The 22857-nt window shown below is 42.3% G+C and overlaps 1 long non-coding RNA gene across 1 annotated transcript; it reads right to left on the bottom strand.

Moving 5' to 3' along the window:
* Nucleotides 1-6669: 6669 nt before the first annotated feature.
* On the bottom strand, nt 6670-7049 carry LOC146548374 (uncharacterized). Its single transcript, XR_014890658.1, has 2 exons — nt 6911-7049; nt 6670-6843 (listed from the first exon to the last, which is right to left on the bottom strand). It is a non-coding gene; the product is annotated as an uncharacterized LOC146548374 (long non-coding RNA).
* Between the last annotated feature and the right edge of the window lie 15808 nt (nt 7050-22857).

Below are 22857 nucleotides of genomic sequence, written 5' to 3'. Positions count from 1 at the left end.
AACAGATTAAACGATATAAAAGGTCCATGCTTATCTTCTAAAAGTAATTTTCCAATAGTTGTTTTTTAACACACACTTTCTTATTCTGTTCGTTTAGTAACACATGCTGTGAACATGTGTGTAATGTTGCCATCCACTTTTTTTTGTACAGGTCCATGAAAATGATCATACAGCACCATCACTTAGTCGTCACAGATGGCTTAGTTCTCCTCTAAAACTACTGCAAGCTTTGTCACGGTAATATTGCTGATGATGGTTATATTTTCTCCACCATCCAACACAAATCATTAGCATTTGTTTAATGTTGAAAACCAGCCCAACGAGACTTCACAGTGGTTGCCACGGTCTATTACATAAACATGTAGAAGTAGAAATGAATGCTACAAAGCTACAGGCCTGACTGCTCATCATTTCTCCGTTGAAGAGTCCTTCTGCTGCTGGGGTTGGTATACACTCAGCTGGGTATGAGTGTGTAACATCTATAGGTTCTTGACTAGCTATAGCATGTCATCTGTGCAGATGGAATGAGCCAGCATTGTGTTAGCAGTATCATGCAGCTGTTTCTGTGCTGTTGATCAGACAGTGCACTGAGCAACAGGACGGCAGACAGATGGGGCGTCATGCATCACAATGTAAAGGTGAGGTCTGAGGTGGCGCACATATCTGGATGGTGCAGCTGGTGTTTACTGTGTCTTTTAATCAAAGTATGTCAGCCGTTAGGCTGTGATAGTTCCACTCCCAATTCTGAATGGTCTCTTCTGTCTGATCACATAAACCTTGTTATCATTCACTTCTTTTCTGTGCCATTGCATTAGATTTTACATGGCTTTCAAAAACACAGGAGAAGAAGGACCTGAGTCGTCTCTATTCTTTGAAGGTCATTTAATATCTGCTGGATGATGCCCAGGACCTTTTATGAGTTTGTTGTGGCCAGTAGCATCACCTGTGCTGTGGATCTGCAGGGCCAGCAATGCTGTGACTGTGGAGCTTGATGGAGGTGTCAGAAAGGAGAAAAGTCTTGTTCTGCTGCAGTACAACATATTAACATATTAAGTATTCTGATTGTGATTATCGTGGCTATTCCAAGCCTGCCCAGAAATATTTAACTTGCTTTAATCCGAGCCTTGGGGCATTGACTCAGTAACCAAACAAGCACACAAAAAGACGTGTTGTTAACATTACAACCAAATGTAAATAACTCCATCTAGTTCACTAGCTAAACAAATCAAAATCTAGTGATTCCTGTCATCGTCACGGTGTTCTCCATTCGGACTTTCTTACTCTGTGGGCACTGCAAACGTTTGAGTCATCACATCATATAGTCTACAGGGGATTGTTTTCAGTGTCTCCATGTTTTATCCAACTCACTCCAGAGAAACATGGAGCTCTGTGGGGGGCCCACCATGGCAGGATTCAACGAATAACTGATCTATATTATTCTGGTTGGCATTCAAATCAACATCCAGCTATTAGTTTTACATTTTAAATCATAGCGAAATGACTGAAAAGCAAATACAATGTGGAGCCTATATAGCTGTCAGTCTCTCCTTATCAGGGGGGCAATATTTGGATAAACATCTGTACTAATATCCTGAATACTTGTACCAGAAAACCTGAAACAAACCCAGAATGTAAAACTGGGCTAAAGGGAATCAACTTGAGTCCATGACCTTGACTTGGTAAAAGCAGTCCCTGCTCTGCAGCACGCTGTTGACTGGCTGTGGTCACTGGCTGTGGTCACTGGCTGTGGTCACTGAGTGCCCATTAGCTGCTGGCAGGCACTGCAGATGTTGCAGCTCACACTGCCTGGTTTTAGAAATGTTGTTTAATCATATAAAATTATAAGCTGTGGGCATTAGTTTGTGTAATCACGCATGTCTCCTGGCCGTGTGAGTCAGCAGCGTGAGGAAACAAACTATGTCAAATGTTCATTATAGCTGCATTAGAGCTCTATCTGTTGGACAGTAAGTGGCAGGGTGGGAGGGCACAGTCACACAGCTGCCATGCTGGATAAAGATGGATTATTTGTTTGGCAGCAAAATAATCCTGTGCGACTGTTGATTGGCTACAACCTCCCTTTGTTCTGATTTGCGGTTGTAGAGCTGTGATCTCCTCCCAGAAATGATGTTTCGATACAGTTTATTTAAAGTATGCTGCTGTCTGTGCTCACTAAATGCAGGCTCTCTATGAATATAATGACAATATGTTATATATGTTGTAATAAATCATTTATACCCTGGAGGTTCCTGCACCAGGAACGGACTGTGTCTTCTTAAAACAAAACTTAAATCTGAAATCTGTTTTGAGGTAGTTGGTAGTGAGTGTCACAACCAAAGGAGGCGCTGCCGTCGTGTGCTGTGCTTTGCTTTTAAAGGCATCGTCCTGTAGATCATCATCCCACGCCTCATGTTTTTGTGAATAGAGGAAATGGGTAAATCTGTACACCATAACAGCCACAAACTATCAGCACATGTTGTTTTGGTTCAAAGCTAAGGAGCAGTTTGTAAAATGGTCAATGTCAAATGTTTTATCCTCAACTTCTCCACCTGACAGAAATTCCTCTAAACAGTGCCACTGTAACCTGACTTCACTCGTTGTTCGTAATAGAAAACAGAAACAATGTAAAGGTTTTGAATATGAGAGAAAACCCAGACATATGACATCAGTCGTCAAAGCAAGTGATTCTGGCAATCAAAGCCCAAAAAACAGCTAAAGGTTCTCATACAGTGTTTAAGGAGAACTTGACTAGTGATATAAGAAAATTAAAAACTACTGCGTTGTACAAAGACAATCTGGCAACTGGGGAGTGTTACAAAGAGGGCATAGATGCTTGGGAGACTGACAGGTTAAGTGGAGACCGATGGTGGTGAACTACCAAAGGAGCCTGACGATAGTGTGAAGAAACCAAAGAGTGCACCACAAAGACAAATGTATAGGTTACACTGAGCTTAAAGTCAGTTTCCTGTGTCAGGTAGCTCTGTTGTTACTGGATAAAGCACCATAATGATTAATGGAGAACACATTACCTGGTCAGGACAGATATGTTTTTATCTGCAAGCTAAGCTATGCCTCACTAACATCATGAATGAAGTGCACTTGTAAAGTTTGTGGATACCTATTGGTCAGTTCAGCGTGCATGGATTAAGTTGGAGATGCGAAAAATAAAAGTAAAAATATTTTTCTTCCAGGCTACTGCCAAGTCTCTTTAACAGCCCTGCACCTGCAGCTCCTGACACAGAAAACGCACAGTGAATACCTGCAATCAATACAATCAATCACTTTGATCTGCCACCAAGCTGAAGGGATTTCCACGTCCTGCATGTTAACCAGTGGAACTAAACACACCGAGGACCCTTTAATGTTTAAACGTATGCAGTTTAAAGTTTCAGAGTTCTAAGGTGCAGCTGTCACAGTAGAAATGAACAGCAGCACTGAGAGTGCACTCAACATTAAAAGAATTAACTCATGTTAAAATGTTTATGCTACCACTCTGGTGCCTTGTGCAACATTAACAGCTTGTTTGCAACCATCTTGCATTGCATTTTACCATATAGATTTTATCATTGTTCCACCTTCATCTAATTATGTTTCTAAGTGGAGCAGGCAGCACTTATAGGGATTATTATGTGCTGAAGAAGAGTCAAATGATATATGAAACGTCTCCTTTTATGTGCTTGTTCACAGAGCCTGAAGCAGAACGCACAGCTTAACACAGAAAACTGACAACCTGTTATCTCCTACGCAAAGAAAGCCCGGCTATGTTGAACTTCCTCCATATTACACCTCTAAGGGATAAAACAAGAAATCAATGCATCTTTAATAAAGCCACAATCTAAAACCACAACACATTCTCTCACTACATGACACTGTCACAGGTGCTGACTGTGAAAACAAGCCGCCAACTGTTGTAGGCTCAACTGAAAAATAAATGATACAGATACTGGACGAAAGAGCAAAGAGCTCTAGATTTTGTTTTTGCATTTCTTTGAACAATATCTCATTTCCTTGTGAACTGTGAAGCTCACGGTGAAGTCAGATTCTTTGGGTGTGAGTTCAGGGTCAGGGAAGTGAAGGAAGTTAAATCCAAGCAGAGCGATGATGCCTCTGGGTGGAACTTCAGTTCAGGAATAGTTCAGCTTTTACAGAGGTTTGCACTCCGAGGGCCTTCTAATTAGCATGAGTGATGGAAACTCCTCCTGATTTTACAGTTGGCCTTGAATTCATTTTCACAGCGTCTCCATGCAAATACTGTTTTCCACCCCCATTAAAGTGTTTGGAGAGCATTTCAGGCATGTCGGGAGGGGGGCTGCAGGAGGATTGAGTGACTTCACAGCACTGTGGGGCCACCATGTACACACACATGCACAGAGACACACTTCCCCTATAATTTCATACAAATTGCATACATAACTCTCTCTGGAAATGTGACTAAATAACACATTAATACTGTGACTTTATTAAGAAAAAAAGTCACAATTCACAACAACACACAACAAAAACAGGTTTCACAGTTCACTGATTATATCCTTTATTCAGTGGATCCAGTCCAGGTAAGTCTGTCAGAGGAATGTTATGACCGTTGCTCCAGAGATGGATGAGCAGAGTCTGTTCAGGTATCTCTGTAGTGCTTCCCATTGGTAGTTTTTCATCCTCAGTAAGTGTATGCCCCAACCTGATGGGTCCTATCTGTATAACATTAGTTATTTATTATTTTATTTAAAAGTTGCTCATTTTCTTACACTTCCGTTGTATTCCCAGCTTGTGTTCTGCTTCCCATTCTTCTGTGCCAGTCCTGTTTTCATTTAGTTATCATTCTCCTCATACCTGCAGCTGTTCTCGTTACAGTTGCCAGATGGTCTAGTTTCATTATTCAAACTTTTTTATGCTTTTGTCTCTTTTACTTTGGATCTTTCCTTGTGCATATGATATATAGAACTGTTTATCAGACTATGACCTTTGTCTGCTACCCCACTGTCCTCCTCCCTCACTATGTATTGCTTCTTTTGGATTAAGTGTTTGGATTTTGAACTTTGTTCTCCGTGAGTCCTGCATTTGGAACGTCTTGGCCACTTTAGTTGCACTGAAACATGGTATAGGTGACAGAAAGCTCGGGTGGTAGAGCCAGTCACATACTAGTTGGAAGGTTCGATCCCCATCTGTTCCAGTCTGCACACCAAGTTGGTCTCCAATGCATCAATGGGAGTGTGAATGTTAGATAGAAAGTGCATAAAACAGTGCCTGTTTGAATGAGTATACAAGAACCAGACCATTTACCATTCAGCACAATAATTAGCTGCATGTTTAGTTTAGTCTGTCTTTGTAGCAAGTAAGGAAGAAACCTGTTATTTTTTTGGCCGTGTACATGGTTTGTTTTTCTTAATGTTCCATTGTCGTTTCGATAAATATATGTCTACATGAAAATACTGAAAATGTTCCTGGGAATGTGGAACTGGGGCTAAAAAAGGAGTAGGCCCAGGTCCAGTGCTGGGTGCATGCTAAGATCCAGTAGCATCAGGAAGGAGTACCCATTTGGTAGTAGCCCAAGGAGGGGCACAGGCAGATCTGCAGACTGTCCTCTGCACTAGTGCGGGATTCTGTCAGGTAGTGTTGGGAGCCCACCTGCAGCCAGGATGAGGAGCTCTACTAAAAGAAAAGGCTCTGTAATGGGGTGGACAGCAGGAGTTCCTGCAGCATGCTTGTAATGCCCTGTCCTGTGAGAATACAGTGGGGCAAAAAAGTATTTAGTTAGCCACCGATTGTGCAAGTTCCCCCACTTAAAATGATGACAGAGGTCAGTAATTTGCACCAGAGGTACACTTCAACTGTGAGAGACAGAATGTGAAAAAAAAATCCATGAATCCACATGGTAGGATTTGTAAAGAATTTATTCCTAAATTAGGGTGGAAAATAAGTATTTGGTCACCTCAAACAAGGAAAATCTCTGGCTCTCACAGACCTGTAACGTCTTCTGTAAGAAGCTTTTCTGTCCCCCACTCGTTACCTGTATGAATGGCACCTGTTTGAACTCATCATCTGTATAAAAGACACCTGTCCACAGCCTCAAACAGTCAGACTCCAAACTCCGCCATGGCCAAGACCAAAGAGCTTTCGAAGGACACCAGGAAAAGTATTGTAGACCTGCACCAGACTGGGAAGAGTGAATCTACAATAGGCAAGCAGCTTGGTGTGAAAAAATCAACTGTGGGAGCAATCATCAGAAAATGGAAGACATACAAGACCACTGATAATCTCCCTCCATCTGGGGCTCCACGCAAGATCTCATCCCGTGGGGTCAAAATGATCATGAGAACGGTGAGCAAAGATCCCAGAACCACACGGGGGGACCTGGTGAATGACCTGCAGAGAGCTGGGACCAAAGTAACAAAGGTCACCATCAGTAACACACTACAACGGCAGGGAATCAAATCCCGCAGTGCCAGACGTGTTCCGCTGCTGAAGCCAGTGCATGTCCAGGCCCGTCTGAAGTTTGCCAGAGAGCACATGGATGATACAGCAGAGGATTGGGAGAATGTCATGTGGTCAGATGAAACCAAAGTAGAACTTTTTGGTATAAACTCAACTCGTGGTGTTTGGAGGAAGAAGAATACTGTCACGGTGCGGCATGGCACACCGTGGAAGGAGTGGGGAAGGAGGACCCAGGCGCGGTACTCTGTGTATAAACAGTGCGTTTATTTACAGTGATGGAAACAATAACAGTAAATCCCCGTGCTCTCCCGTGACTCCCGTGTCGTGTCTTCCCAAAAAGTCCGTGCTCCGTGTTCTCCACTCTCGTGTGTCCACACACACCCCGTGCCTGCTGCCCTCCGATGTTCCACGCTCCTCCTGAGGGGAAAATGACACTTAATTCCAGTAGGCATACACTCGGACTTTAACTAAGCAGAAGACTAACGTGGAGTCTCATGGAATGATCCCGCGTCGGTGGGAGCTCCAAGACTCTCTTAAGTAGCTCCCCCGACGAGGCCTGATCAGCAGCAGGTGTGTGGCTTCGGGTGTGGCCAGTCCCCTTGCAGGACCACACCCTCCAGGCCTGACGCCGCCTGTAAACAGGTGCTCAGCCACACACACACAAGCACAGAGAAGGGAAGCAACACCAAAATACATATAATAATACTAATAATATAATTCATAACTGCTCAGGGATCCTGGGTCGCTCAGACCCAGGACCCTGACAAATACTGAGTTGCATCCCAAGAACACCATACCTACTGTGAAGCATGGGGGTGGAAACATCATGCTATGGGGCTGTTTTTCTGCCAAGGGATCAGTCGTCCTGTCGGACGACTGATCCATGTTAAGGACAGAATGAATGGGGCCATGTATCGTGAGATTTTGAGCCAAAACCTCCTTCCATCAGTGAGAACTTTGAAGATGAAACGAGGCTGGGTCTTCCAACATGATCCAAAACACACCGCCCGGGCAACAAAGGAGTGGCTCCGTAAGAAGCATTTGAAAGTCCTGGAGTGGCCTAGCCAGTCTCCAGACCTCAACCCCATAGAAAATCTGTGGCGGGAGTTGAAAGTCCGTGTTGCTCGGCGACAGCCCCAAAACATCAATGCTCTCGAGAAGATCTGCATGGAGGAATGGGCCAAAATAGCAGCTACTGTGTGTGCAAACCTGGTAAAGACCTATAGTAAACGTTTGACCTCTGTTATTGCCAACAAAGGTTATGTTACAAAGTATTGAGTTGTATTTTTGTTATTGACCAAATACTTATTTTCCACCCTGATTTACCAATAAATTCTTTACAAATCCTACCATGTGGATTCATGGATTTTTTTTTCACATTCTGTCTCTCACAGTTGAAGTGTACCTCTGGTGCAAATTACTGACCTCTGTCATCATTTTAGGTGGGGGAACTTGCACAATCGGTGGCTGACTAAATACTTTTTTGCCCCACTGTATGCAGACTTAAGGTGCTGTTGGAAATGTGTACAGAAATGGATAAATTCTTACAAATGTCTTGGATAACCTTAGAGGCCGTATAGCACCATATCACCCTATTAGAGCACTTCACACTCAGATTGCGGGCTTAGGATATTTAAAAGCAGAATGGGAGGCACAGCTTTTCCTCTTCTGTGGAACCAGCTTCCAGTTTGGATTCAGGAGACAGACACTATCTCTACTTTTAAGATTAAGCTTCAAACTGTCCTTTTTACTAAAGCTGCCCTTACCTGGGCCTGGTTCTGATGGAGGTATCTTCCAGTTAAAAGGTCACTTGTTGCCAAGCGCTTGCTCATATTGTATTATTGTAAATATTATAATATAAAGTGCCTCAAGACAACTGTAATTGTTATTTGATGCTATGTAAATAAAACTTGATTGAATTTAAAACACACACAAAAAACAACAAAACAACAAAAAAAGCCCCCACAATATCACCCTCTCAAGATAACAGCAAAACAACAGATGTCACCCTAGCTTTGGCATTGCAAGACAAAGTCATGTTTTTCCTCATTCACGTCAGGCCTCTCTCTCTGGTAAGACCACAGGTGGAGGCGTCTGCTTCTACATTAATAGTGGCTGGTGCACAGATGTAACAGTGATTGCTCAGCACTGCTCTTCCTCTCTGTAATACCTTTTTATTCACTGCAAACCGTTTTATTCTCCACGGGAGTTTGCTTCATTCATCTTGGCCACAGTTTACATCCCGCCAGATGCAGATGTGCAGGCCGCTCAGTGCGCCCTCGTGGAGCAGATACTGCATGTAACCGACCCAGAGTTTGGGCCGGTAAAACAGATTAAATGTTCCTGCAAAACAGGGAAATGATGAGACAGAGACGACTGGTGAAGTTTCTCTTTGCCTCGCTTCTGCCATATTTATTTATACAATCACATGTATTTTTAATTTGCAGCACCACCATTCTTCATATGCAACAGAAATAAGAATACAACCGTCTGGACATAGAAAACAAAAATACTTCATGTGTAGTGACCTTTAAATAGGGGCGACCGTGGCTCAGGGGGTTGGGACGCGTATTTGTAACCGGAAGGTCGCTGGTTCAATCCCCGGCCTCTCTGTCCTGGTCGTTGTGTCCTTGGGCAAGACACTTTACCTACCGCCTACTGGTGATGGCCAGAGGGGCCGATGGCGCGATATGGTAGCCTCGCTTCTGTCAGTCTGCCCCAGGGCAGCTGTGGCTACAACCGTAGCTGCCTCCACCAGTGTGTGAATGTGAGAGTGAATGAATAGTGGCATTGTAAAGTGCTTTGGGTGCCTTGAAAAGCGCTATATAAATCCAATCCATTATTATTATTAAATCATCCACTCAGCTATTCTCTCTGAATGACAATTCAAAATAATATGAAGTGCATGTTCGAATACATTTTTACCTCTATTTAACTTTTAATCCAAATACCTATGCATTCTGATTGTTTTAACCAACCTACCAGTGCTTGGTCTTAAACCAATTTAGCTTAGTAGCTCACGAATACATGAAAGAGTCATGTGTATGCTGGCAGGCTTAGCTTTAGCTTTAACATTCTCAAAATCACTTTTCAGAACCAGTAAACAGTCGTTCTTCACTGCCAACAGCAGATTAACATTCATATTCACAATATCAGGACACAACAAGGAGCTTATTCAGCTAAAACGACCTGACATAAGTGGAGAAAGGAAACCAAAATGGCGCCCGCGGCTGGCTAGGCTTTGGCATTTTTCCAGTCCTTCTACTTCATACAACGTAACAAATAACAGGGTTTACCCACTGATTTATACCCTCACATTTAGCTGTGTTTCTTATCAATATTTTACAACCGTTTTAATGTAGTTTTACCGGTTACAAACCTGCAAAACAGGGAAATGATGAGACAGAGACGACTGGTGAAGTTTCTCTTTGCCTCGCTTCTGCCATATTGGAGAGGAGGACCTATGACCTCGCTATTCTGTCTCACTGAGCAATGCGCCACCCGGAGGCTGGGGGGTGCAACTACCTCATTACACATAGCTCACTTCGGTGACAAATCTCTCATTTTTTTAACAAGTACTACTTCTGATGGGATCACACATTAGTGTGTCACATGCACATGGAGCAGACATTCCCGGACTCTCTCATTATTGCTCTTGTGGACTTTAACAAAGCCAATCTGAGCCAAGAGCTTCCCAAACTTTCTGACCACATCATGATCCACCTGATCCCCGCGTACAGACAGAGGCTGAAGCTCTCCAAACCTGTCATGAGAACTAAAAAACTGTGGAGCAACGAGGCTGTGGAGGAGCTTCGCACGTGTTTGGAGTCTACAGACTGGGACACGATGAAGGCTGCTTCTAACAGCTTGGACGAGTTTACGGACACTGTCACCTCCTATATCCACTTCTGTGAGGACAGCATTGTGCCATCACACACCAGGGTGAGTTATAACAATGACAAACCCTGGTTTACTCCTAAACTCAAAAAGCTGGGACTGCTACAGATATCTATCTATCTATCTATCTATCTATCTATCTATCTATCTATCTATATATATATATATATATATATATATATATATATATATATATGATCTCGCACTCCACGAGCGCCTGGCAGCACAAATGAGCCAGCTGCTAGTTAACGAGAGACACCCGGAATGGCTAACCGAAGGTCGGACTGTCCTGATCCCCAAGGACCCCAAGAAGGGACCGGTCCCCTCCAACTACCGACCAATAACCTGCCTCAGTACTACATGGAAGCTCCTGTCAGGCATCATATCGGCTAAGATGAACAGGCACATGGGTCAATACATGAGTGGGGCACAGAAAGGGATTGGCAAGAATACCAGAGGCGCAAAACACCAGCTACTGGTAGACAGAACAGTCAGCCGAGACTGCAAGACCAGACTGACCAACCTGTGCACGGCCTGGATTGATTACAAGAAGGCCTATGACTCAATGCCCCACAGCTGGATACTGGAATGCCTAGAATTGTACAAGATCAATGGGACCCTAAGAGCCTTCATCAGGAACTCAATGGGGATGTGGCGTACAACACTAGAGGCCAACTCCAAGCCCATAGCACAAGTCACCATCAAGTGCGGGATCTACCAAGGAGATGCTCTGTCCCCACTGCTGTTCTGCATAGGCCTGAACCCCCTCAGTGAGATCATTAACAAGACTGGCTACGGATACCGACTACGGAACGGAGCAGTTGTCAGCCGCCTCCTGTACATGGATGACATCAAGCTGTATGCCAAGAGTGAACGAGACATCGATTCACTGATCCACACTACCAGGCTATACAGCAATGACATTGGAATGTCGTTCGGACTGGAGAAGTGTAGTCGGATGGTAACAAAGAGAGGGAAGGTAGTCAGAACTGAGGGGATTGAACTACCAGAAGGCAACATTGCAGACATAGAGGACAGTTACAAGTACCTGGGGATCCCGCAGGCAAATGGGAACCATGAAGAGGCCGCTAGGAAAGCTGCAACCACCAAGTACCTGCAGAGGGTCAGGCAAGTCCTGAGGAGTCAGCTGAATGGTAAGAACAAGATCCGGGCCATCAACACCTGTGCCCTGCCCGTGATCAGGTACCCTGCTGGGGTAATAGGCTGGCCAAAGGAGGAGATAGAAGCCACTGACATAAAGACAAGAAAGCTCCTTACCATGCATGGAGGGTTTCACCCCAAGTCCAGCACCCTGAGGCTGTACGCTAAGCGGAAGGAAGGGGGCCGGGGACTGGTGAGTGTCAGCACCACAGTCCAGGATGAGACAACGAACATCCAAGAATACATTGGGAAGATGGCCCCAACTGACCGAGTGCTCAGTGAATACCTCAGGCAGCAGAAACCCAAGAAAGAGGAGGGAGACGAGGAACCATCATGGAAGGACAGGCCCCTGCACGGTATGTACCACCGGCAGATAGAGGAGGTGGCTGATATCCAGAAATCCTACCAGTGGCTGGACAAAGCTGGACTGAAAGACAGCACAGAGGCACTAATCATGGCAGCACAAGAACAAGCTCTGAGTACAAGATCCATAGAGGCTGGGGTCTATCACACCAGGCAAGACCCCAGGTGCAGGCTGTGTAAAGATGCCCCAGAGACAATCCAGCACATAACAGCAGGGTGCAAGATGCTAGCAGGCAAGGCATACATGGAACGCCATAACCAAGTGGCCGGCATAGTGTACAGGAACATCTGTGCCGAGTATAACCTGGAAGTCCCGAGGTCAAAATGGGAGATGCCCCCAAGGGTGGTGGAGAATGACCGAGCTAAGATCCTGTGGGACTTCCAGATACAGACGGACAAAATGGTGGTGGCTAACCAACCGGACATAGTGGTGGTAGACAAACAGAAGAAGACGGCCGTAGTGATCGATGTAGCGGTTCAAATGACAGCAATATCAGGAAGAAGGAACACGAGAAGCTGGAGAAATACCAAGGGCTCAGAGAAGAGCTCGACAGGATGTGGAGGGTGAAGGTAACGGTGGTCCCCGTGGTAATCGGAGCACTAGGTGCGGTGACTCCCAAGCTAGGCGAGTGGCTCCAGCAGATCCCGGGAACAACATCGGAGATCTCTGTCCAGAAGAGCGCAGTCCTGGGAACAGCTAAGATACTGCGCAGGACCCTCAAGCTCCCAGGCCTCTGGTAGAGGACCCGAGCTTGAAGGATAAACCGCCCGCAGGGGTGTGCTGGGTGTGTGTGTGTGTGTATGTATGTATATATATATATATATATATATATATATATATATATATATATATATATATATATATATATATGTGTGTGTGTGTGTGTGTTGCACAGGTATTCTAGCTTTTGGTATGCTACTAGACACACACTGATCATTTTTTGCTGGTTTTAAATGCCAGCCTCATTTTACCCATCATGACAGTCTTACTCAGCCTGTGAAAATAGTTGCGTAATGCATTTTGTTGCTCTGGAGTGAAGAAAAAAACTTGATGTTGCCATAGTGATGTCATCAGCAAAATCTCAGCTGTGTGCTTGGAGCCTCAGAATGTATTACAAAAAGCTGTTATTACATACTGGAGGTGTGGAGATTAACAGCTCTCTGCAAAGCTATCATCCTGCAATAAAAAATTACATAAAAAACACTCACATGCAAGTTGCACAACAGTTCATATAGACTCCAGTGCATCAGAGGCTAGAGACTAAAGCTTCAAGGAGTAACTTTTAAATATTACACTTGAAAGTAATCGGTTTAAAAAGAATTTGACCTAGAGTCTAAATAAAATTGAATTTCATGTTTGAGTTTAGGGCAGCACGGTGGCACAGTGGTTAGCACTGGTGCCTCACAGCAAGAAGGTCCTGTGTAGAGTTTGCATGTTCTCCCCGTGTTTGCGTGGGTTCCCTCCGGGCACTCCGCCTTCCTCCCACAGTCCAAAGACATGCGGTTTGTGGGGGCAGGTTAATTGATTAGTCTAAACCTTCTTGTTTAATGATTTTTCTTTATTTTACAAAGGGTTGGAACAGTCATTGATGATATTTTCCTGTGTTTGCAGGTTAGTACGTGGTAAAAACCACTCGTGTCTGCGCCTATGCCATGTTTCAAAGGGGCTGAGATTCTGATTCTAGCATTTAGAAGTTACAGTTTGCCACAGTGGAGTCAGACTTTGCAGGTCAAAAGTGGCTGCACTGTGGCTCTGTTGTATTGTGCTTTAAGCTTTATTTACACAGTGAATATTTGCATTCACACGCTTTACAGTTGAATGCAAAGATATGAAGATGTTTTTGTGCCACAGGTCGCAGAAAGTTTCAAGAAAACAAAGTTTACCTGAATGTTATTGACTTAATAATGTTAAAAATAATTACCGTAATTGTCGGGCTATAAGTCGCTACTTTTTGCAAAAGGTTTGAACCCTGCGGCTTTTAGTCAGGTGCGGCTTTTCTATGGATTGTCCATGATTTTTGTGATATCGTAAGACGATTTGTTTTGTTTGTTCCGCTGTTGTACGGCACAACGTAGTGCCGTACAAGTAGCTCGAAAAACAAACTTGGTTTTGAAAGTGACAACGAAGGAGAGAAGCTGAGAGTGGATGACGAAGCCATCCTGAGCCTGTTCGTTTCCGACACTGGAGAAGAGGACTTTGGTGGTTTTAGTGGCAGGAAGAAGAGAAAGATGGTGAATGACTGACTTTTCTTCTTGTTAAAGCCGTGTCACTGCACCTGAGCCTAAAAGGTAGTCCGAATCTATTTTTCTGGTGTGCTGTAGGTTATTGTTATGTACTACATTTGTTACTCATTTATGAAGCACAGCACATGTGTCCTACTTGTAATTACCGCTACTTTTACATATACCTAAAAAGTTATGCAAATATGTACCCATAACTTGTTTTTCAAGATATTAATAAAAGTGATGTCTCCAAACAGCCATCACTTTCCTGACAATTCCCTTTGTGCATATTCTCTCACATATGATAAGTCAACATTGAAACTAGGGCTGGGCAAAACGATTATTTTCCTAATCGATGAATCTAGCGATTAATTTTTCGATGCATCGATTAATCTAACGATTCGTTTTTCAATCCGATTCGATTTCGATTCGATTAACGATTTTTTTTCCCCATTATTTGACTTGTATAGCAATTTCACATTTACTAATTTATGTATATAAATGAAAAACACAAATTTATTCATTTGAAGACTTTTTAATAAAAAAAAATTGCAAAATAAAGTTGTAGAGGTCGTACAATCAATATAATAGAGCATTTAACAAGAAATGAAATGTGCAAACATACATAAAATTAAGGAAAAGTTAACAAAACATTTCAAATAAATAGCAACAATGGTGTCTTTAAACAAACAAAATGTAACATTCACTTTGCTTTCTGCCAAAAAGTGCTCTTCATTCACAAAATAAAATCCACAATAACATTGTACTACAATCTTCTGTTTTTAACAAAAAATTAAATGTTTTGCAAAACAAATATAACAAAGGAAATCATAGCAAAAAATTAATAATATACAAACAGCAGCAATGGCGTCTTTGAACAAATAATGAAATGACAAGTTACCCCTAAGTAGGACTCTGTGACCAGACTTGTCCAAGCATCAGTGGTAAGGGAGATTTTGGATGTGGCTTTTTTTAGTTCATTGCTTAGTTTCTCCACTGAAGTTTCATACTTTCTCTCCATCATGCTTGTAAAATGACGCTTAGACGGCAGAGTGTAACCTGGTTGGAAAGTGGTCAGCATTTCTTTGAATCCCTCACCCACAGCAAGTGGTCTCTTGTCTTTTAAAATCATAGCTAAGACGCTCTCAGTAAGTACAGCCACCTCCTGGGGGGTGCATGGTGTACTTCTTCTCTGACAGTAGTCCTCCAGACTTTTCTGTTTATTCCTGAAATCATAAATCACACACAGCACACAGATGAATTCGAATAATTACAAAATAATCATATGGAAAGCATAATATCAAAATAATTTGATAAGGATCTGGTTGAGCTAGATAGATAGATACACACATACTGTCATGCCATGTTCTTTCATAGCATAACAGTAAGAGGTTAATAATAATCCCCAATGTTGAACATATGATATGCAGTAATCATGATGGCTGGAAAAGATAACGTTTAAACACCCAGGGCTGATGGCACCTTTACTGGTGCACTGCTTTCTAGTCATTAGATGGCATAACTTTGACCTATAAGATCAAGCTGGAGAAGCATTATGTATAAAAACAGCGTTCAAATAGGATGAAACACATTAAATTTGACAAATCAAGAGTTCATTGTCATTTTGCTTTTGCAAGCACTTTAACAATGTTGTAATAGTGTCCACGACGGCTACGTTTAGCAGGTGGTGCATTATCCTTGTTAACATTTCTCCTGCGGCCAATTCACTGTCTCACATTTTTGTCTTTCGCCGATTCTGATAATCAGCCTGCGCGCATTCAGACTCATTTTGCCAGCATGGGCCACAAACCAAAAAAACAATAACAACAGCAGCTGCTATATGTTACTGCTAAGGAGCTTAAATGAGTTTTGCATTTACGGAGGTTGGGTGTTTATCTCTGTGTCTATGAGTGAGTGTACGTCTACGCGGGGGGGTCTGGATGAATTAACGGGTAAAAACTAGCGTTAGTAAAAAAGTTAAACTTACGGTGGTTTGTCCTTTGCAGAAGCTGCTCCTGGATGCAGTTGTTTGAGGTGCTGGTGCATAGCCGTCGTGCTTTTATGATAGGCCATTTCCACCTCACAAAGCCGGCAGACGACTGAATCACTTCCTTTTCTGTTAAAATATCCCCATACTGTAGAACTGCGTGTTCGGGTGGAGTGATTTAAGTTGACTGCAACTGCCTCATTCATGATTCCGCTACTCGCTGCCGCCATGTCTTTTTTTGAAAGTGACGACGCATCGACGCAGATTTTTTTATGTCGACGTATTTTTTGCGTCGACGTAATCGATTACGTTGACGCGTTGTCCCAGCCCTAATTGAAACACCTGCAGCTTTTAGTCAGGTGCGGCTAATGTATGTACAAAACAGGATTTTCCCCTGATTTTAGCTTGTGCGGCTAATATTCAGGTGCGCTTTGTAGTCCGGGAAATACGGTAAGTAATTTAAAAATGTGCAGCATTACTATACAAATATGTTTGTATGACAATGTATGTATGTGTATGTATGTTCAAAGCAGCTAAAAGAGTAACCTACTTTTAGTATAGCTGAGTATTGTTAGACGTTAGTGTCCTATACTACTGTGTGCCTTTCTCTTGTATAATAATCCTCCTCTCTGTATAAATTTCCTGTTTGTTATTTATTCATGTGGCCTTAATATTTACATTTAATCCTGCACAGGTTGTATGGTGCACCCACAATTTCATTGTACATGTACAATGACAATAACGGGCTATTCTACTCTAAGTTGGACTACATAGCTATAGTAGACTTTATTCATTTATGTGAGACTGACTGTGTGTGTTCATTTGGACTGAAATGGCAGGGTGGCTGTGACTACAATGGCAGCTACATTGTAGTCACAGCCACCCTGGGGCGCACTGACAGAGGCGAGGCTGCCGGACACTGGCGCCACCGGGCCCTCTGACCACCACCAGTAGGCAACGGGTGAAGTGTCTTGCCCAAGGACACAACGACCGAGACTGTCCGAGCCGGGGCTCGAACCGGCAACCTTCCGATTAGAAGACGAACTCCCAACTCTTGAGCCACGATCGCCCTTTATATACAGCATAATATATAGTATGTGTCTATTTGCATGCACAACATAGTTTGATAATTCAGAGGTTATATAAGATGGTCCTCCTTGGCATTCACAGCGCAGTAAAGAACTGGGATTTTCATGCATGCAAACAAAAAGAATTACAGCTGGCCTGAAATTTCAGGAGACAAACGCTATTGTTTCTGGTCCTTTCTTCTGTTTGCACATTGCAATGTGTAGCTAATTATTCTGTGGAAGACAAAGAAACACACAATTTATTTTAGTTGCATTCACAAAGAAATAAAGATTATTATGACAAAATGAATTTGTAACAAACATATTAGGCTACTCATAACAGGTGGTGGACATAAATTAAAGCCCTCCCGGGTGCCTCCCTGTGAGGTGTTGAGGTGGGGAAGACCCACCACCTGCTGATGAGATTTCTCATCATGTCTTGGAATATCTATCATCTATCTATCATCTATCTATCATCTATTCACAGCGGAGGTTTCAAGAGCAAAAATCCAAAGACTAATTATTGCAGTTACTGTCACGTTAGTATATTTACTGTCAGTCTCCACAGTGTTTATATGCTCATGACTTTCATTTTACACCTATTTGTATTTTTTGGGATATCAAGCAAAATGTATCACCAATGATTTCAGCAAGTTCTGGTTCCTGCTGCACTGCTAGTACTCACTTTTCCAGAGGACAAGTCTGAGCCATGAACAATTTAGTGGTGAATTTTGCTGTGCTAAACCAAACCCTTCTCGAGCACTCGGTTCCTTAAATCACTGTTTTACAGTCATATTATCACACAGTGTGGGTGAATATATTAAGGAAAGGATCTGAGTGAAGGGAAGGGGATGGAGGGGTTAATCAGCCACAGTTACACAGACTCAGGGTGGAACATCAGTAGCATTCAGCTGCCCTGCATATCTCATGTGAGTGGCATGTCACAGCCCGGGCTCACTTTTCCCCACTGAGAGACCATTTATGGACCTTGCAATGGGAAGAGGGCATGCATAAAACAAGGCTGCGCCTCTGGGGTTAGTGTGTGGACAGGAAGCATGAGTGCAGAAAATTCACTGACACAAAAAGCCTCTTGCAAAGCCAGAGAGGGCAAGCAGGGAGGAGAAGCATTGCTGGACACATGGAGAAGATTATACATACAAAGTAAAATCCATTTTAAGGAAGGTATACATACATATTAAGTAATTCATACGCCACCTTTTTTCTGTGGACTTTACACACTCACATATTAACGGAGATTAATATCCATGGACATTCAGAGGTTTCACTTAAATCCTCACTAAGTGATACATTTATTTATACTTTAGAGACCAACAGTTTATATAAATCACTGTCACACATCAATAATGTATATAGTTTCATTTAAATTTTTGTTATTATTATTATCTCCATTAATATGTAAGTGTGCATAGAAAAAGTGTTGTATGAATTGTATGAGTGTCGTGTGTTCATGTACTAATATCAATGCTGCCAATTTGTTTAACAACAAAAGGATTTAAAGCAAAACAGAAACAAATGTAATCATTTACTACAAAACTCAAGTAACTAATTGAGTAATTTCTCCTGCTTCCTCCCACTGTCCAAAAACATGCACTTAGTGGGGATAGTTTAATTGAAAACTCTCAATTGCCTATAGGCTTGAATGTGGGAGTGAGTGTGAGTGCGAATGGTTGTCTGTGTACACGTGTTGGCCCTGCTACAGACTCCCCCTCCCTGAAAAAGGATAAGCAGAATGGATGGATGTGTCATTGATGCAGAGTGGTGAGAAAGTAGCAACTATAATGCTATTTATTAGTATTTTCATTTAAACTTGCGAACACAGTGATGCTTGTCTGTCTTAGCAGGAGGCTGCGAAACTGCTTAAATGAATGGAGAAACATGAACACCCACCATGGTTGTGTTAGTGGGGAAAATGTTTGGCACATGAGTTAATACTGGTAATGGCTATATGACATGTACAGTTGGTAGTTTTTTCCATATTTGTCAAAGATAGATCTGAATAAATGCAAAGTTTTTAAACTATGATTTCATTTACTAAGAGTGAAAACACTACCTGGCTCTGTGCGAAAAAGTCATTGTTGCTTTTGGAGTTCGGTTTTGACTAGTCACACCGTCAATACTGCCAGACATGTTGACTCAATAAATCTGACCAAGTGAAGTAGTTAGAATATTACAGAAAGGGGTCATGATGCCACTATAAGAAATAGCTGAGAAACAAGGTCATTGGCACTGATCAGTCTGGAAAGGATTACAAAGCCATTTCTAAGGCTCCAGAAAACCACAGTATGAGTATTATCCACAAATGGAGAAAGCCTGGAACGATGGTGAACCTTCCCAGGAGATTCCTGCCTACCAAAATGACTCCAAGAGCATATGTACAACTCATCCAGGAAGTCACAACGGAGCTCAGAACAACAAAAAAACAAACACAAAAAACCCACACACACAACTTGATGCTACCCAAGCCTTTGTGAAAATATTCTGTGGACTGACAAGACAAATGCAGAAATGTTGGGAAGACTGGAGTCCCATTCCATCTGGTGTAAAATATTTTCATAAAAAAGAACACTGTGCCAAAGGTGAAACATGATGGTGGTGGGCCTGGAGGTCTGGAGCTGCTTTGCTGCTTCAGGACCTGGACTTGCACTAACTGATGAACCATGAAGTCTGCTCTGTACTAGGAAATCCAGAAGGAACAGTCCGTGCCATGAAGCAGACATGGGTTGTGTAGCAGGGCAATGATCTGAAAGTCCACCTCTGAATGACAAAACAAAAACATAAAATGATGGTTTCTTCCTTCTGATGCTTTATCAGAAGGTTAAACAGACCATTCATATTAAAAGAAAAAACTCCACTGGGTGAATTTGAGCAATTCTGCAATGAAGTGTTGATGTTACCATAGTGATGCCTTTCAAGCAACATGAAAGACCTTCTGGCAGTCATCACAAATGCCTGATTGCAATTCTTGTTGCCAAAGGTGCCAAACGAAGTTATTGGAGTAAGGAACAGTTACCTTTTCGCACAGGACCAGATAGGCTCGGATTTTCCCTAATAAGATTACTTTGAAAGAGTAATCCATGCTTACATTACATCTCGGTTGGATTACAATAACTCTTTATATGTTGGGGTTGGCCAGATCTCCCTGTGTCGTCTTCAGCTAGTGCACAATGCTGCAGCACAAGCTTTAACTTGAACATGGAAAAGAGAGTATGTTACTCCTGTTTTATCCTCCATGCACTGGCTGCCTGTCCATTTTAGAGTTCATTTTAAAACGTGCTTTTAAGTGCTTAAATGGTCTTACCCCGCTCTACCAAAGTGCCAAAGACACAGCAGCTGCTCAGAGGGTGCAGGGCTTTTGCAGTAACGGCTCCCACATTTTGGACTTTGTTGCCTTTTTCAAATGTCGTAGTTGATGAAGTCACAGAGAGCGTAGTTGACTAAGACTTGAAGACAGCTGGTACATTAGTTAATCTGAAAGACAAGTCAAGGGGCACTAGGGAAAAATCAATGGACTAGTCATAGGGTCAATAATGTGGGAGATAGAGAGTTAAGTCTTTACTGAAAATCTCTGCTAGGTTGAAGGAGTCCTATCTGGCTTGGTTAGCCTGTGGGACTTCAGAGGCAGCCCATGGGTAAGTAGAACTCAGCTCAGACAGTGGCTGAAGCAAAACTCAGGTGTGAGAGGAGTTCAGTGAGGCCATGGAAAAAGATTTTCGCACTGCCTTGAAGAGTGATTCGGGCAAACCGTCCAGCAGCTCAGGAGGAGAAAGTGATGCTCTCCCCACATGGTGTATCTTGTAGATAGGGAGCTGAACTAAGCATATTGTTGGGCAGTGGAAGGAAATCTTTGAGGACTCATGCATCACAGGAGGTGAGGTCACTAAGACAGTTAAACAACTCCTTGGTGGCAGGGCTCCTGGGTGGATGAAGTGTGCTCAGAGTTCCTGAAGGCTGATGATGTTGTAGGGCTGTCTTGGTTCCCATCCTTAGCAGGAGGACCAATTGGGTTTTCATCCTGGTTGCAGAACACTGGAACAGCTTTTTACCATCACAAGGATATTTGAGGGTGTGTGGGAGCTTGCCTAACCAGTCTATATGTGTTTTGGGTAGCGCTTTCTATTACAGCTCAGTAATAAAGTGGTAATAGTAGGGTAACAAGGTGGAAACGAGCATAATAATGTGGTAATTTATAAGTTATTACTATGCAATTACCTCTGGTAGTTTCTGTGTAATAAGAAGGAAACAGAGCTGTAAAATGCAAAACTCCCTGTTTCTATTTGATGACATATGAATAACCATGTTAATAACCTTTTAAAACAAACTTAAAGAATAGTGACGACCACCATGGAAACACTTGTGGCAGTTTCTGTAAAAAGAAGGAATTTAATACTAAGATAATGATAACTGAATAAAACAAGGATCAAAAAAGTCTGGAATGAACTGGAAACACTTATGCAAAATGCTAATAATTAAGTTTATAACAATAATAAATGTGAATACATTAGGTCTGTATATGAGTGTGGAGGATCCTCTTTCACGGCATAGTTTATATCTGGATGACAATACATGATGTGGTAATATTTCAGCTAAGAAAAGAAGTGTAACACATATTTAAAATGTCCAGTACACAACAATAAGACGCCATCCATGTTCTTCCCCTTGTCTACAACTGTCCTGTGGTGCCTTCATCTCTAACTGACCTCTAACCATTCAAAGACACAGCCTCTCCCACAGCAGTAGCTAGAATGTGGGTTTGATTCCAGATATACTGTTATTCCATTGGTTTCTGCAAGCATGGATCCAGGAGGCAAGCCAAAAAGGAGGGAATGGTAGCCAAAGTTAGAAATTAACATCCCACTTCTTGTTTGTCTAAAAATAAAATAAAAAGTGCAGTAGGCAGCAGTCTGCCACCTACTGGCAGCCAGCTCTTTACAGTAAATCTGCCTTCTACTGTTTTATACTAATTCCACCCTTAGCTATCATATTCACTACACACAAGGAACAACAGATTTTATAGACGGTCCAGGAACAAGGTGGAAATACCTTACTTTTACTAGTACTAACTAGTTAGTTAGTACAAGTACTAACTAGTACACTAAGTTAGTACTTAGAATAAAACTATACATTTATAAATGTCATAATCATCATCTTCATCATCATCATCATGATATTACTGATCCAACCAAAGTGAAATGGCAGCACAACTCATACAACACGAAAGTGAAAAGTTTAATAACTGCAAGTATGTTTAATTGGCAGCGCTCTAGTTTATGACACATTCATCTGTGCTCACGGGGCACATTTGAATACTGTGGAGAGTCTGGCACATACACACACAATACATCTCAGAGCTACAATCGATGCTACGTATCAGATCATAGAGAGTAAAGCATGGTTTGGAATGCATGTGGTCAAATACATTTCTGATGGATAAAATAAACACGTTTAATAAAACAATTTGATGAAAGGCTGATATGTGTCAGACATACTTTCTGTGCCATTAACCGTTTACAGGACAAACACTTTGGAAAGCTTTCACTGTGGATTTTGCCATTATAAAAAATGCTATGACTATAAGAAAAATCCTGATGGGTGGAGCTTCATTAGTAAGTAAGTAAAAGTAAGTAAAATTTTATTTATATAGCACATTTCTAGATAGAGATCACAAAGTGCTTTACAAGATATAACAGATTAAAAAGACAAAATACAAACAAA

This window comes from Mchenga conophoros, linkage group LG23, assembly GCF_057382185.1.
Source record: "Mchenga conophoros isolate Kocher_MC1m ecotype Shallow Benthic linkage group LG23, M_conophoros_male_GT1.1, whole genome shotgun sequence".
Taxonomy (NCBI): domain Eukaryota; kingdom Metazoa; phylum Chordata; class Actinopteri; order Cichliformes; family Cichlidae; genus Mchenga; species Mchenga conophoros.
Note: the sequence above shows the minus strand (reverse complement) of the source record. Positions and strands in the feature narration are given on the sequence as shown.